The sequence below is a fragment of the Vigna radiata genome, chromosome 6 (assembly GCF_000741045.1).
Source record: "Vigna radiata var. radiata cultivar VC1973A chromosome 6, Vradiata_ver6, whole genome shotgun sequence".
NCBI classification, from domain to species: Eukaryota; Viridiplantae; Streptophyta; class Magnoliopsida; order Fabales; family Fabaceae; genus Vigna; species Vigna radiata.
In genome coordinates this window covers 12,502,886-12,520,256 of record NC_028356.1, presented here as the reverse complement: position 1 = coordinate 12,520,256, position 17,371 = coordinate 12,502,886, and the positions used below count along the sequence as shown (strand labels likewise).

General features: G+C 34.0%; 1 pseudogene; it reads left to right on the top strand.

Moving 5' to 3' along the window:
* Positions 1-5,791: 5,791 nt before the first annotated feature.
* LOC106764435 lies at positions 5,792-15,339 on the top strand (annotated as a pseudogene).
* Positions 15,340-17,371: the final 2,032 nt, after the last annotated feature.

The window sequence follows — 17,371 nt, the reverse complement described above, 5'->3', positions numbered from 1 at the left end:
AAGTGCATGTGGTTTTCCTTTTCCAAAACATATGCAATGCAATCACAACAGATGTAACATATGTTAGAACTGTGAACATGCATTCATATATTAAGATCAACACAACCGAACATGTAACACATAACAAGACATGTGTTATTAATAATGTGTTGTGATCATCAAAAATCAGAGTGAATAAAACACTGTGAGATTAAGGTTAGTTAAACCAGTGCTTCCCTTATCAACAATCTCAACAATGTCAACATCAAGGAAGGCTCCTATACATTGAATTTGGACGGTAGTTAGAGGGGAAGGCTCCTAGACATTGAACTTGGATGGTAGTTAGGGGGAGGCTCCCATTCATCCCCCTTGCCATAGGAAGCTTCTAGTTCCTTTCTAGTGCATTAATTGCTAGCCTACTCCTTCATCTATAAAAGGAGTGGAAACCTTGTATAATTTTTTAGAACTATTTTGAATGCTAGAGTTTCTTTTCCAAAATTGCAAGTCTCCTTCTCCTTAGTTCTCACTCTAAGAAATGTCTTTCTCTAGACTTCTTCTTACCTTCTCCTTCATGGTTGGTCTCACCTCCTAGAAGGACTTCTACCTAGACCATCCAACATCATCAACCACATCTCTTCATCTTGAAAAGCTTCCGCAACATTTCTCATCTCACATGGAGTCCATCCTTTGAAGAGCTTCATCAACAAACTTTGGAGAGCATCTGTTGTTGAAGAAGCATCATTGAAGTAACCTCCATCACATCACTTAAACAACATTTGTCCAATTTAACGGCAGACTCCTATTTTTAAAAGTTTTCAAAATTAAAAACCCAATTGAGAAAACGAATAAGAATGAGACCTATTTGAGATTCGGAAAAAAAAAAAACCTCCCGAAACATTAAACAAAAAGAATAGTAAAGATTCAAAATCATTGCTTTGATTTGTAAAAAAAAAAAACTAAAAATAAAATAAATATAGATGACAACATAACCAAATCAATTTTAAATGAGATATTACCTTATATGCTCAATGGGTGTTGATGATCCTGCTTATGAGTGGGACACACCTTTTCGACCCATAAAAAGTATACTTAAACGACTTTAGTGGAAATTGGTTATTTAATATATATATATATATATATATATATATATATATATATATATATATATATATATATATATATATATATATATATATATATATAAACCATTATTTTATAAAAAATTGAGAAATGAGAAAATAATTTTTTTTTTAAATCAATGAATATAATTGATTCAATCTTTTGAGTATCAATGTATGAAGTGAAGATATGTTTCCTTTGAGATTTAATTCACCTAAAGATTCAAAATCTAAACAACACTATCCCCAAACGAATCTAACTTATCATTCTTTCATATAAAAAAAACCCTTAAGCAAAGAATCTCATCCTTATAAAATTATAAAATTCAAGAAATTTGTCCTTTTTTATTTACTTGTAAGATATATGGTAGCTAACAAGTGGAGAAGAAATGAGTAAGGTGGAGAGAAAGAATGTGGTTGAAGGAATAAGAGAATTGAAAAAGAAAAAAATAATTTTATTTCTTGACTTTGAAAGAGAGTGGAGGGTTTCCTTACCCTATGTTTTTAACAAGTTGTACATTTATTCATGGTTAATATAGTTGGTCTTTTTATAACATTTCTATCATTTTTCATCTCATAACAGATAACTAAACTTCTCTATTTATCCATCCACAAATTTTGAAAAATTATTGAATTAGATAACTTTAAAAATAATTATAGATACAGATAAGTCATGTAAACCATGGCCTTGGTCCCATGGGTTTGCCCTTTGAAAAACCAATGAAATTGACTCGGAGTATGACGAAAACAAAGAAATTATTGACTAAACAATAATATTTAATAATAATATTTAATAGAAAGGAAACGTATAAATTATAGCCCAAAACTAAACAATAATGATAGAACTATTTAAGGTATAAATGATATTGTTTGGTGGTATATTTAGGAATTAAAATCATCCTTGCAACAACAAAAGTGACTCATACCTACCTTAATTTTGATTAAAAAAATATTCAATTCATACCTCAATCTTATAAGAGATCTTATATTAAATAAGAGAAATTTAAACTATATAAACATAAATATAAAATTGAGTTAACATAATTGTTATTTATTAATCTTATGATACTATCAATTATGAAACTGTTATCGGAATCTGTCACACCCCATTTAATACCCCTCCTTAGTGGGGTACATGTGTCAGCCGTCCGGTCTTCCCTGGTAAAGTGAGAGACCAACTCTGCCAAGTTTTAATTCCCTTCCTTCGTGATCCGTGTAGCAACAGCAGAGCAGTGAGGCCAGAAAGTGGAAGTCAGGTGGCAGGCTGGGAGTGGACCGAACGTTCTGAATGAAGGCAGTATATAAGGTAAAATGAGAAACCTGACGCCACTTTTCCCATGCAATCTTCTTCTTCCTCAAACTTGTCTTTCTGAAAATCTCAAATCCTCCTCCTTCTCTCTAAAACCTCCCAACCTTCTCTCTAGATTTCTAACCTCCAATTCTTCTCCAATTACTTGCGTCCGTTCAGAATTATTGCTGTCGGCACCAAGACCTTCAACCAGTACCAACCAGAATCTCATTCTGAGCTGGTAAGTGTCCAAACCTTTGAAGTTCTTTAGCCTTCCTACATGCATGCACCATTAAAGCTTGCATGTACCTGTGAAACCATCTCTCTGAACCTATTTTTGTATTTTGATTAGACTTTGGAACCTTAGAAGAGATAGTTGCCGTCAACCAACCTACTTTGAAGTCTTAGCTGGAATTAGAGGTAAGGGAAGCTTATAAAGTTTAATTATAATTTCTTTGTATGGTTTGAATGTGTGTCTGATTTAATGTATGATTCACATCTAAAGTATGTTGCTTGATTTCTTATGATTGAAATATGGTATGTTGTTGTATGAGTCATATGATAAGTATGAACTATAAATTCTGCACTGATATGAGTATGTATAAGACTTAGAGAAAATATGAATCTGAGATCGAAGGTCATTAGGACCGTTCGGTCCTCCCTTTTTCAGTTCAGTCTGTTCGGACTGATCGGCCTAGTGTGTTTGCTAAACTTAGTTGCTTTCCTTTAATTATTTCATTGTCATATACTTAAGAACGCTGGTCATAAACCAAGCGTTCGGCCTTACAAGTGTTCGGCCTTAGGCTGACACTTAAAATATAAAACTTGCAAATCTGATATTCTTCCTGTTGAAATCGTTCGGTCACTTAGTGACTGAATGGTCTAGTGAGCTTTTGTTTATTGAAACGTCCGGTTTGTTTGACTAAAGTCCTTTTGAGAAATGTCCGGTCATAGACCAGTCTTCGACCATGATTAGTGCTTGTTTTATAACATTCTTTGCCAAACCGTTCGGATGACTATTACTTATAGTCAATCCTTTGGGGTACGATCTTATTCCTTGTCGGACCATTTGGCCAATCATTCGACATTCTTCTGTTATTCAGTCTCACCTTTGATTAGACCGTCCGGCCACTTATTTAAATTCTTGGGACACAGTTTCTCGTTTCGGTTAGACCGTTCGGTCACTTTTAATTTTAATTCAATCTTTGGTATTTGGTTCCGTTCATTGCCGGACCAACCGGTTAAACCTTCTTGTCTTACTCAATCTCTTATTCTATCTTTGATTCACCCGGTCCTTTTCTTAACATCCTTACTGTTTGGAAGTGATAATGAACCTTGATTGAATTTGGCTGAGTAAGGGAATTCCACGGGAGGAACGTCTCATGAATTGGTGATGATTGGTAAAGTATGAACATGGGAATGACTCTGGTGTCGTCCTGATCCTGATATTCCGTGAGAACACTTTCTCATATAGAGAGAGGTTACTCATGCGTGGGAATGGCAGGAGGTCCGCGGTCATAAGGTTGGATGATCGTTGTAGGACTAACCTCGGGTGGCAGCTGATAAGTAAAGGCAGTTACTACACCACACCGGGTGCTAGGGACGACCGAGCTACAGGTTCATACAGTCCGGACAGTGTCTTAGTGGTTGGTCATGATTAGAGGTATGTAGTATGCATGTGTAGAAATTGTATGTCTGCACGATTGATTGGCTTGTTTTGTATGTTTATTTATATGATGAAATGATAAATTAAATTTACATAAGCTTACCCTTATTTGTTTCGTCTTGGTCCATGTTGTCGTTCGGTATCCGACCGTTCGGTTATCCACTTTATTGCAAATGATCATCCTTTCGGGTGTGAGCAGAGGATATCTTGGAAGCTACCTTAGAAGACACCCTGGATGATGCTGTGCAGGCTGAGCAACCCGTGGAGGCCGTAACCGAAAGCTATGCAGACCCATCCGACCGTTAGACTAGTTTATTTTATTTTTCTTTTAGTTAACTAGCCGTCCGGTTCTGGTTTTGTAAAACCGTTCGGTCTATTTTTGTAAGTACTGTATTTAATCTAACTATTGTACGGTTTTAAATTTTAATGATATTTTCCTATCCCTTTCACCTCTATGCTTATTCACTACTGTTCTCCTTTATTGTTCATGTTAACTCCTAAAATGAATTATAGCTTTGGTTATATTTATTGGGATGTTACAGATTCTCTTACTGGAAAATCAAAGAATATATATAGAAATATATATATATATATATATATATATATATATATATATATATATATATATATATATATATATATATATATATATATAACTTGAACTCTATCAACATATTTATTATCACCAAAAAATCGAAACATTAAATTTATAAGTTTATTTTTTTATATTATGTTTAACTTCATCATTTATGATCCATGTAAGTTTAGGTTTAAGGATATAGTTTCAACAATAAACTTATTAAATCAGACTTTTATAATAATTCAGAAAATTGTAAGATGAAGAAAACTGTTAATTAGTTTTTCCTTATTTTGATTGTTCCAACGCTGACTCATGTATCACTTTTAAGCCATCCTTTTAAATATCTATAAGCATAGAGGTGGGACACAGTGCAAGAAATGAATAACTACCACGATCTCATGTAAGGATTATACTACGAATTTTAAACAAACTTATCGGTTGGTCGCAAAGGGTAATTAAATTTGAGTGTGCGTAGTTGAAGTTAGATATGGCATTTTCAAATATGAATGTTGCAAATTAGGCCTATGTAAAGCTATATATGGTGGTATTTTATATTCAATGAAAGTTACACAAATTAAGTGATGTGATCAGTGTGCAATTGCATGTCCCCACTTGTTATTCCATGTGGCTTTCGCTGTTGGTTTGGTGGCTTAAATTGCTCACTTAATGTCAATAAGATAACTTGTAGTACTTCTCTTTTACGATAGATTTTTACTAATTCTCAACCATTAAAATAAATTGAACATAATTTTTTCTAATTATATCTAATCCGATTCAAACTGAACTCACCTAATATTTTATAGTATAGTTAAACTTTCAATTCAATTAAAATTTAGTTATTCTTATTTAATAGTTTTGATACTTAATTATTATAATGTTTTCTTAATTTTACTTATGACAATCATGTAATTATTCTTTGAAATCTATATATGACTTAATTAGTAGAATCCAAACAAGAATGAATGAGTTAAATTGGACCTAATAAATAAAATGTAAAAACTGACTTAACCTAAGTCAAATTTGGTTTATTATTCAACCGTGCTTGTTCATGATAAAGTCAGCCGTGTGCTCCTGTCTTTCATCGTTTCAAAAGTAGACAAAGGCTCACGTCTTCAATTTGTCAACATCGTTTCCCTCTTATTGCAACTATAAATAAAGCCACTTTTTTCATTGGATGCTTTATAGTGGGTATAGAAAGATTTGATCAAATTCTAAGCCTTTGAATTGAAGAATGTGCATAGCTTTGTTTCTTTGGCAAACCCACCCTCTCTANCCTTTCCTTCTCCTTAACAACAGAGATGAATATCACAACCGGCAAGTTTTCTACATTTACTGTAACTATGTTGCATGGTTTTGACATGCATGCGTGTTTTTACCTATTGTAAAGCTATATTGTTATGTATTTCAATTATGTTTTTCTTATTTTTTTTTTTTTTTATTTTGGTGTTAAGACCTACAAAGGCTATGTCATGGTGGGAAGATAGTGATATAGTTGGAGGAAGAGATGAGATAGGTGGAGGAACATGGTTGGCTTGTTCAGAGATGGAAGAGTGGCTTTTCTCACCAATGTTTTGGAGCTTCGTTCTCTCCCTGAGGCTAAAACCAGAGGAGATCTACCTGCATCATTTCTTAAGGTATATATACACATATATATTGAGTTTAATCATAGTTTACTTAAATTTTGTTACATAATTATATTTATTTTACGAAATTTTAGTCTGTTGGGATTAATCTTAGAAGGTATAGTATGATTTTAGTTTGTTACCATTTGAATTTGACAGAGTGGGAAACATCCTAAAGAATTTGCAGAAAGCCTAAAAAGAGAGGGTGATTATTACAATGGATTCAACTTGATTGTGGCTGATATTTCCTCCAAATCAATGATTTACATAACCAACATACCCAAAGGACAGCCAATTACCATTAAAGAGGTTTCTTCTGGTCTGCATGTTCTTTCAAATGCCACACTGGACTCACCCTGGCATAAGGTTATGTACCCTTCAATTCTGTTTAGTATCATAGTTATTTAGTTAACAAATAGTGATTTTAAATTGTTTTAAACATCTTGCCATAAGTTTTCCTGATTCTGACGTATTTGATAAAGACTACCTATCAAACAACATTTTACCTTCTTATTCATCATACCTTTCTCACGAATCTTGAACTTCTAAACAATGCCATAGTCTTTGAAGATCTACATATATGGATTGAACCCTTCTACCTTAGTGATAATTGTGATCATGGTGAGGTGTTCATTGGACTGCCTAGTCCAATGAAGAAGAAAGCAACTAGGTTCAAAGCTTCTCAATAATAAAACAAGTAGTTCAAAACTAATATTTCTGTTGGCCTTGCATTCGCAAATCAACAAACTAAGTAAGCAAAAAATAAACCAGTGAGAATTTGGTACTTTAGTGAAGAAGTTGCAACCGTTGCCACCTAAACTTCCAAGACGGGCGTTATATTTTCTCTAAAAAGGAAGAGATTAGATGCTCCCTAACCGAATCTGAAGCCACTCAGTTGAGAAAAAGAGTCTACGAGAAGGGCTGAAAAAGAATATAAAAGCAGATCTGTTGGCACATTAGGAATAGAAGAAGAAGATATAAGAAGACACAAACTTTGAAAGATAAAGAATCAAGAGCTGTTGTTGAAGCCTTAGTGCAGCATTATACAGATGCAAAACTGGACGATCATCATCTGATTACTGACCAGAAGTTTCACTTTCCAGCTCCCACAGCACTGCGTATTCAAATTGTGTCGGTTACTGTCCGACCGGCTGATTGTGGTAAAATATTTATGGAAACACAAAGAAGATTAATTTTCTGAGGTGTGGAGAATCACAGTCTTTAGGGAGTTATTAGTAATTTGATACGTAAGTGTTCCAAAATATAAAAGAAACTTTTCAGATAACATTGAGAACTCAGAAGTAGCATTAAAATTACCTAGGATATAAAATAGATAGGAGAAGAAGTGAGAGTAAAGGAATGAGTGAAAGAGTGGAGATGCATCTATATGTAGGGAGGGGAGTCTTGTTCTACACCAACACAAGCTCCACGATCCCAATTAGGTAGGTAGAAGAAAAGGTGAAGGGGAAGGAGAGGATCCCGAAGATGGAGGAGTAGGAAAAGAGAAAAGAAAGGCATCATTCGTTTCAAGGTCCATGTATTCCTTGAGATCTTAGTAGCACCAGATCTGGAATCATCCCCGACTGCCTTGCTTGCAGGACAAGATTCAACATCACTCTTGGATGCGGTTGCAAATCAATTGTTAACCCTTTGAAATACCTAATTTGCAAAACAATTATCCACAATAGGTATAAGATACAAATAATGATAGAAGAAAATTTAATGTATTACAACTCGTATATGAATCGATTTTAAATTGACAAATTTAACCCAATATACTTGTCATAACAAGTTATATGAATAAAAAATATTTGGTATATATTAGCAGTTTATCAATCCATATACATTCTTAAAATTTTGTTATTGTCATTCTCTTGTACTTATTATATTATAGATGTGTCAATATTCATCAGTGTTATAAAGATCTTATCTAGATCTCATGCAATTAACATTCATATAGGTGATTTTATCAAGTGTACGTTGTAAATCATGTATTACCCATAAAAGGGATTCAAAAATCATTAAAAGCTTTGGTAAAAGCTAAAACTTTTATATTAGATAATTTTAACATCAAAATTTACTATTTCAATATATGCAATATTTAAAACTTTCACACACCATACCATAGGTATTAACATAATTGATTTAAAATCAATCCTAGTGTTAATAGACCTAACAAATGACTTGTTTACCCTTATTCATAGGATCTCTGATCACAAAAGTTGATTTTTCATCACTTGTTTGTTTGCAAGTGGCTTGAGCCTCATTTCTCTTGATATTTCTAAAATTGTGTTTCCCCTTAAGGGTTCGTCAAAGGACCTATCAGATTATATGATGGATGCTGCTTTTGTCTTCAAGAAGAAACAACTTTTCGATAGAGAAGTGGCAACGGAATTGGATTCACGGATGGATATGGTTGAAATTTAAATCTGAACTGTGCACTTCTTTTTAATGAATTGAACCAAGATTTTGCTACCAATTTAAGATAAAATTCGGTGTAATAATCACAACAACACATATTCACAAAATTCTGCAACTTAAACCAGAAAAACTGTTGTAAAATTGGTGTTTTGAATGGAAATTTTGCACAAACACGTTTGGACACTTAATTTGATGATTTGAGCAACTTTGTATGCATTATTTGAAGGTGCTTAAACTGTAAAACATCAAGGGAAGGGATCAAAACCGAACTCACTGGCCCACTTGCCAAATTCAAGCAATTTCAATGGTTGGAAATATGATTTTGCACTTTTGGTGAGAAGGTGACCAAATGAACAATAACTTCAGATTTTAATTGACCAAATGGACTTGCACAAAGATTGCAACAACACTGAAACACGTAACTGCACAAAATCACTGCAGTAGTTGTTAATAATGTAGTAAAAATGGCAAACAACATACAAAAGGAAACTACACCAACAAATTGTTGTTGAAAAATGGAAACATCAGTGGCCAAAATGAATGGCAGTGTGCCTAAGGCTCAACTGAGGCTTCAAGAAAGTTTACATCATGAAATAGGACGTGTGTAATCACTTAGACAATAAAGAAATCAAACACATCAGAATCCACTAGTTCACTTCCTAAAATGTATCAAAATTTGGTGTTTTGGCTTATGTTTTTCAGCTAAGTGCAACAAATGACCATATGAACAGTAGAAGCAGAATTCAATGCACCAAATACAATTGCACAAACATGCAAATTGCACCAAAACACTCAGAATCCCAAAATGATTGGTTTACTTGCAATTTAAGAGCAAAATTGGTGGTTTAAATGGTGATTTTGTACATTGGTTGGAAAATGACCAAATGAACAGTGTGCACACATTTTAAATGGTCAAATAAAGTTGTCCAAATGTTCATAATGCACAAAAATAGACAGATTCATCAAAACATAGTTGCAGTTGCTAAAAGTGTAGAAAAACAAATTAAAATTTCACCAAAACTGAAAAATTTGTGGAAACAAAGTTGGCTGGCTCAATTAAAGACTCACAGAATTCCTAAAACACTAGATCTAACTGCACATAATTAGCTAGCAGAGTTTGAGTGACCTAAATCATTAGCATCCCTCAGTAGATGCTACCCAATACACAAAAATTTAAAAATTGTTCATGATTACATCACTAAGATTTAAAAATTTAAAGTACAAAAATATTGTTCTTGGATCACTAGGATGCCTCCCAGTAAGCGCTCTTTTTATGTCACTAGCTTGACCCGGTAGAGTTCAAACACCCATCGACAGGTGTTGAAACTCCCTTTGCTTGATATTATTTTCTTTTTCTTCTTCCTGCTAAATTTCTTCATAAAGTTGAGAACACCAAGCACATGTTTCCATGTATCAATCATAGGAACTTTAATCTCCAATTTCTTGAAGATCTCCATAAAGCACTTAGACCTCTTTTCTTTCCTATGATATTTCTTTTGATGAGGAAGAGGTTTTGCATATAATCTTTTCTTCTTACCTCTCTTCCTCTTCTTCTCACTCTTCTCCCTCAACTTTCTCTTTTTTTCTTCTCTTATTTTCTTCTTTATTTTTGCATATTTTTTCTTTTTTTCTTTCTTCTCAACCACTGCCTTTTCCTTATTATCATCTTTGTCCCCCTCACTCAACTTTTCTGTTTTTTCTTCCTCTATCTTTTCTTCCTATCTTCTCCTCCTTTCTCTCCATTTTTTTCTCCTCTGTTTTCTCTTCATTTATCTCTATCTTTTCTTCATCTATCTTCTCCTTAGCAACAACCTTTTTTGTTTCTATCTCTTCTATTGTTTTCACCTCTCTCTCTATCTTCTCCTCATCAACAACCTCATCAATTGATGTCTCCAAATTCCCGAAGGGAACTTCATAGCTCTTGTAATCGTACTTCTCCAGAAATTTGTCAAACTTTTCTTTAGAGCTTTTGAGTTGTTCCGCCACATCAGCTACCTGTTGACATAGTTGTTGATCATACTCCCACATTTCTATTGGTGAAAAGTGTTGTTGTTTCCTCTTTTCCATGCTTCTATGAGAAGAAAATCTTGTATACATGTCCTACGGAAAAAATTTGTCATTCTTTGTATTCTCCTCTATGCTTTTGACATGGTATACTTCCAAATTCATGACCCTCTGAAAGAGTTCATGAGAATCTGTATTTTTCTTAAATGGAGTAATATGTTTCTCAGCAGTTTGCCCAAATTGTCTTTGATCCATGTATGAGTGAGGTTCCACCAATGATTGAAAGCATTTTGGTAGAATTGAGTGCCCATATAGTCAAATTCTTGTCCATACTGCATCCTGCAAACATTAGGCACAAAACCCTATAAAACATTTATTAGAACAAAAATAAAAATAAACATAGAATCAAGTCAAAGTTAATTAGTTTACACTACTAGATAAGTTAAACCACGAGTACCCGACAACGACGCCAAAAACATGTTAAGTACCTGGCAAGTGTATCAGATCGTTATCAAGTAATATAAATTGGGTAAGTCCAAGTATAGTTTCCCAAAGGACTCTTAGGCGTTACTTTACATGTAAACTAATCGCGTAAGACTTAAGAAAAGAATTAAGTTGAGTTGTTAATGCAAAGAACAAAAGTAAACATGCAAATGCAATGATTCAATTGCCTAAAAGGAACTATGGATGAATGAAGTTGTTGGGGTTTACAATTTCATCTTATCCACCCTCATATATCTACTCTTCTTATTTAATTAGCTTATTTATCATATTGTCATGCAAACTTTCTTGGTCTATCCTTAACTCAATCCCTTGGTGAAAAGAGCCTATTACTAATTACCGTCTTGTTATCCCTAGCCTCCCCTAGCAATTAATAATGCATGATAAATGGAAGAAAAATACAATTGATCGTCCTACCCCTATCCCTAGGCGATATTAACATAATCAAGGAATTCAACACCAGTTCATGACATTACTGTACGTCCCCGTATCAATAAAGACAAACAACATCTACCGAATGAGTTAAACGATAAAAGCATTAAGCAAAGGTGAAGAACCCAACAATTGATAAATCAAGCATATGCAAGCATATAAAATAAATAAGAATTTGGATATGTGAGAGTTTCAAAAGATTACATTGTTCCCCAACAACCTAGGGTTTAGTTCACCATAATCATGGTGAAACTAGATGAAATATGATGAAAAAATGGAAGAAATAACCCTAAACTTGGTAGATTGAAGTCTAAGCATCCAAGGAACCTCCTCCAAGGTGTGTGGAATAGCTCTGGACGTTTCTCTCTGCCAAAAGAATGTGTTTTGATTCGCACTGGGGCTATATATAAGCCCAAAAAGATAAAAGAAAGATTACAGAATCTAGCTAATAAAAACAGACAACCGCCCAGGCGCCTAAGTTCACAACTCAGCGGTTTCCCTCTAGCCGCTTTGACCGCTCAACGGTCATTTTTGCCGCTGAGCGGTTTGTCCTTGATCGCTCTGGGCGCACAGCGGTCCATTCTAGCGCTCAGCGGTTCACTTGACCCTTCTTTTCAGCCTTTTTCCTTTTCTTTCACTGGTCTAAGTCCACCTTACTTCACTTCCATCTTCAATTCACCTTAAAACCCTGCAAAACAATGTATAAACAAGCATAATATCTCTAAAACCAACTTTTGACTCTCACAAGACTCAACTAAGTGTTTTGCTTGATTTTAAGCTCATTTTATGCCATAAAGGGTGTGTTTTAATATCAAATTTAAGTATGAAAATAGTGGTATTTAGACTGTTATCAACGTGAAAAAACTGGAAAAATGAGATTGAAGTTAGAATTGAAGTGAGACAAACGAAATTCACCGATTAAAATGAGCAACAATCACTAAGGAAAACCGAAAGCATGATTACAACATTCACAGACACAAATTAAGCAAAAACATAATTAAAAAAATTGATGAAACAATGATAGAGTTTGAACAACACATGACGAAAAACAGAGGAATGGAAGAAAAAAGCACTTAGCTCTTGAAGCACCGCAAGAATCGACTAGCTCTGGAGGCCAAATGATGGAAGTTGCTTTTGTCTTCAAGAAGAAACAACTTTCCGATAGAGAAGTGGCAGCGGAATTGGATTCACGGATGATTATGGTTGATGCGTGCAAGGTGTGTGACAAAATGTGTGACTGTGTTTGGATGAATGTGGTGGATAGTTTCTAACTCAGACGGCCTTCCATTAGGGAAGGGAGCTAGAGGAAAGAATTGCTAAAGTAGCATAAGGGTTAAACTTGAGAGAAGTGTTTGAATTTATGCAGCATTTCACTATTACAATCAAGTTTCCTTTACAAAGGAATGTTCCTCTCTTTATAGATGAAGGGAAGAGTGCCTAGCAATCTATTGCAATGTTTACAACGTGCATGAAGCTCCTAAGAGAGGTGTGCAAGAGAAGCTACATGGCTGGTTGCTAGTTTCACATGGAACATATTTGAAACTTAGCTGGATGCATGGTTCTCGTGGAAAATATTGAAAACATGCTTCAAAGAGAAGAAGCTACACGACTGGCTGTTTTCCACATGGAAAATATGGAAAATGTTCTTCACGGCTGGCTGCAACATGCACTCCTACTTGCTTCCTTTTCTCTCCTTTGCTTGGCAATCTTTTGCAAGGTTTTCCTCTTTTATTTGATGAGCTACAAAACAAGATAAATGTATTTTAGGTAAAGAGAATCATGCTAAGACTTAGATAAGGAAAGTTCTTTAGGAGTCTTTATTCTACTTGTCTTTCTTTACTCTTCGTTGAAGTTGATACTTCTTTGGATGGGAAGTCCCTAAAGGGGTTGCCATAATTATGTTTTAACATAACATAATCACTGGAAATTGTTGCACTCTTTAACAATTTATTCTTTCAATTATAGTTTTTTTTTGTTTTTAGCTATAGTTATTGTCTAATTGACAATCACAATGTATTGATAAATATGGGGTTGGTTTCATTCCTAGTGTATTTTCTAAAAAGTTTTTTTACCACTCAACTTCACTTCTAGCCATCTTAAAAACAACAAACTTTGATTCCATTTTTGATTTTGCAACAGTTCTTTACCTGATTTATCTCCTCATAATCACTACACCTAAGTGTTAACACATAACCACTATTGAATTTTGTCTCATTTTAATAAGAGATCCAATTAGCATCAATATACGTTTTTAGTATAGCACGAAATCCACTAATTCAATGGCATGATTCATTGCACATCTTAAGTATTTCACAAGTCTTACAAGTGCATACAAATGATCTTGATGAGGACATTGAATCTACCTACTACATAAGCAATGTTTGGTTTAGAAAAGTTCATTAAATACATTAAGGTCTTAATTATTTGGGCATATTATGGATGAAAAATAGATTATTCTCTATTTTTATTTAATTCATTGTTTATTGGTTTGAAGTCTTAATACTCAAACTTCTTAAGAAGTTTCTTAATGTATTGTTATTGGGATACTAATATATTATTTCTAGTATGATCTTAACTCTTAAAATCACATTGACTTTACCTATGTCAAACTTAGATCCCAAAAGAATTTTATTTTTAGAACTATATCATTGTATGGAGAAAATATTGGCATATCATCCATAAAAAAAACATATAATAATATTAGCTCAAAAGCCATCACAAAGTAAAACACAATTAAGTTTTTCATGCCATTGTTTTGATGCCTATTTCAATTTGTATAAAGACTTCAAAAGTTTGGATACTTTATTCCCCTGACCAAGAACTACACACCCTTTAACTTGAGTCATATAAGATTTCTCTTATAGTTCCCCATTCAAAAAAGTTGCTTAATTGAGCTAAACATATTATTATTAAATAGAAAAAGAATTAATTATTTTAAGTTAGATTGTGTGAAATTTGTTCGGGGTAAGTAATTTTTTCTACTTTTAAGAGAAATATAAGTGAAAAAAAAAACTTGAGGAAAATTATTTCACATCAAAGTATAATTAAGCAAATATTGTTATTTCATTCAATTCCACAGTGAGATTCTTATCTCTTTTGGAGCTTTTATTCAATCAGAAAGCAAAGTTTTCTCTGCCTTTTGACAGGCTCAGCGACTTGAAGTAAGTTTCAAAGAAGAGCTAGCGAAATATGGGGATGGTGAGATACCATTGAAGGAGGTGCTTAAAAAGGTAATGAAGGACAAAACTAAAGCTGATGAAACTCATCTACCTCACATATGCAATCTTGATTGGGAATTCAATTTGAGTTCCATTTTTGTTGAAGTAGAAACTCCGCTGGTAAATCAACAATATCACCTCAAAACATTGAATTCAAAATCATGGGACTTTTCACTTATTTTTAGATATAACTCTATGTTTGCAGGGTTTGTATGGCACTAGGAGTAGTGCTGCCGTAGTTGTGAAATCAAGTGAGGAAGTAAGTTTCTTTGAGGCTTATCTTGAAGAGGGCATATGGAAGGAACATGCCATTGATTTCAACATAGAGAAGATGAAGTTGGATAAAGGGCATACAAGTAGCAAGGAATGAAGTTATCAGTTCCGGGAAACCAAGTAATGTATAAGGTTTTCTGACTTTTTCTTCTCTGGGTTAAACCCCAATTATTCATGTTAATATTGTAGACCGTCATTGATCAAGTGCTTCAATTGGTGTCAAAAAACAATAATATTTCTACATCAAAATATTATGTTATTGCTTATTAAATTTTATATGATGGATATCCCATCTCATATACAGATAAAGTGGGAAATTAGACACATTTGTTTTTTCTTTTACGTAATTATTTAATTAGAATTAGTAGACCTTTGGGGCTTAGTCGAAATTGTATATAAATTATTTAAAGCTTTTTCTTTCTTCTTTTTTCACCTCTTTCACTACAAAAATATATAATTTTTTCAAGGGTTATTTTTAATGTTTCCGACGGTTTTAATCCCTGGAAAATTTGTTTCTGACGGTTCCAAAAAGCTTGGGTAAAAGCAGCGTCGCTAAACATACCGACGATTTCCTACAAAACCGCCGAAAATAGCAAAGGATTTTGAAAAATGCCGGAAATAGCTGGGGTTTTATAGGAAACCGCTGGAAATAACTGGAGTTTCTTATAATCGCCCCTATTTCCAAGGGTTTCCTCCAAAACTGCCAGAAATGTAGTGATAGTTCAAATTTTTATTTTTATTTATCAATATATCCTTTTCCCAAATCATTCCATCAAAGCAGTCACCCAAAGGTACTTGACTGGTGGTTCTTCTGGATCACCAACTTCCATACAATCGAATTTACTTAGGTTTACATTCTCAAGGCCTTGAGGCTAATGCGAATTTGCTATATCCTTTCGTTTAGAGTCTTTTATTTTTTTAGTTTTCTTTCTAATACTAAAATATTGTTGTAAAACGTTGATTGCAAAAAGACCTTGAAAGACCTACTGCAACGTTGATTTGGCAAAGTTAATGTTCTTAATTGTTAACCGTAATATTTTGAGCAATGATAAAAAATTCCTTAAGTGCTCAACATTAAAAATTTAATGTTTTAATTTCTTTTATTTAAATTGATTCTTTCCTAGCTCTATAATTAGGGAGCTCATTCTCCATTCCAAAATACACCAAATTCATTCTTTCTCATTTTCCTCTTCTTTCTGAGTTTCATTCTTCAGCTCTTTTCTTCTCTAAAAATATTCTAGGTTATTTTTATACTCAGTTTAGAGTTCGTGCTAGTTCTGAGATCCTCAGAAATATTCTGAGAAGTTCTTGTTGTATCCTGGGGGGACTTGCGCAACACACCGCGGATAAGTCCTTAAGGACAGTGACTCTACACGCCTCAGGAAATTTTGTTCGTGATTTTGGCAGCTTTTTACAAATATCTTAAGGACTTATGGCTGACGTCAACAACATGCCTTTGGAGAACCAAACCAACAACATGCTTTTGGAGAACCAAACCATTGTTCCCGGAACCCAGACGGTCTTCACAAAATCACTTCCAGACGTGTCTAAAATTGAGGTTTTCTCTAGACAAAACTTCTGACGCTGTCAAGAACGCGTTGCCACCCTTTTAGACGTGTATGGTGTAGTTTTTGCTCTTTCATCTTCAAAGTCTGACTCCTCTATTCCTTCATACTCAAAACTAGTTGAAGAATGGACTTATGCGAACAAGGTATGCCGACACACTCTGCTTAGTGCACTTTCTAATGATTTGTTCGATGTGTATTGTTCCTACAAGGAAGCAAAGGACATTTGGGACTCGTTGATTCTCAAATACATTGCCGAAGATGTCGTCAAACAAAGGTTTGTCATAGGAAACTACTACCGTTGGGAGATGGTTGAAGACAAAGACATTAAAACTCAAACCAATGAATACCACAAGTTACTCGAAGACATCAAAGTAGAGAACATTCTACTTCCGAATGAATTTGTTTCAGAACTTCTAATCGAGAAATTGCCGCCATCTTGGACAAATTACAAACAACAGTTGAAACACAGGCACAAACAGATGACTCTATCAGAACTAATTACACACATAATAATTGAAGATACCAACAGGAAGGAGTCTGCTACTGCAAGGGCCAAAGCTTTGACTACAAAGGCAAATATGGTAAAAGTAAGACCTGCTCCCAAAAGGTATGAACAAAAACCTGATCACAAAAAGAAAAATCATTTTCTTAAATCCTGTCCCAATGAATCTAAACCCACCTTCAAGAAGAAAGGAAATTGC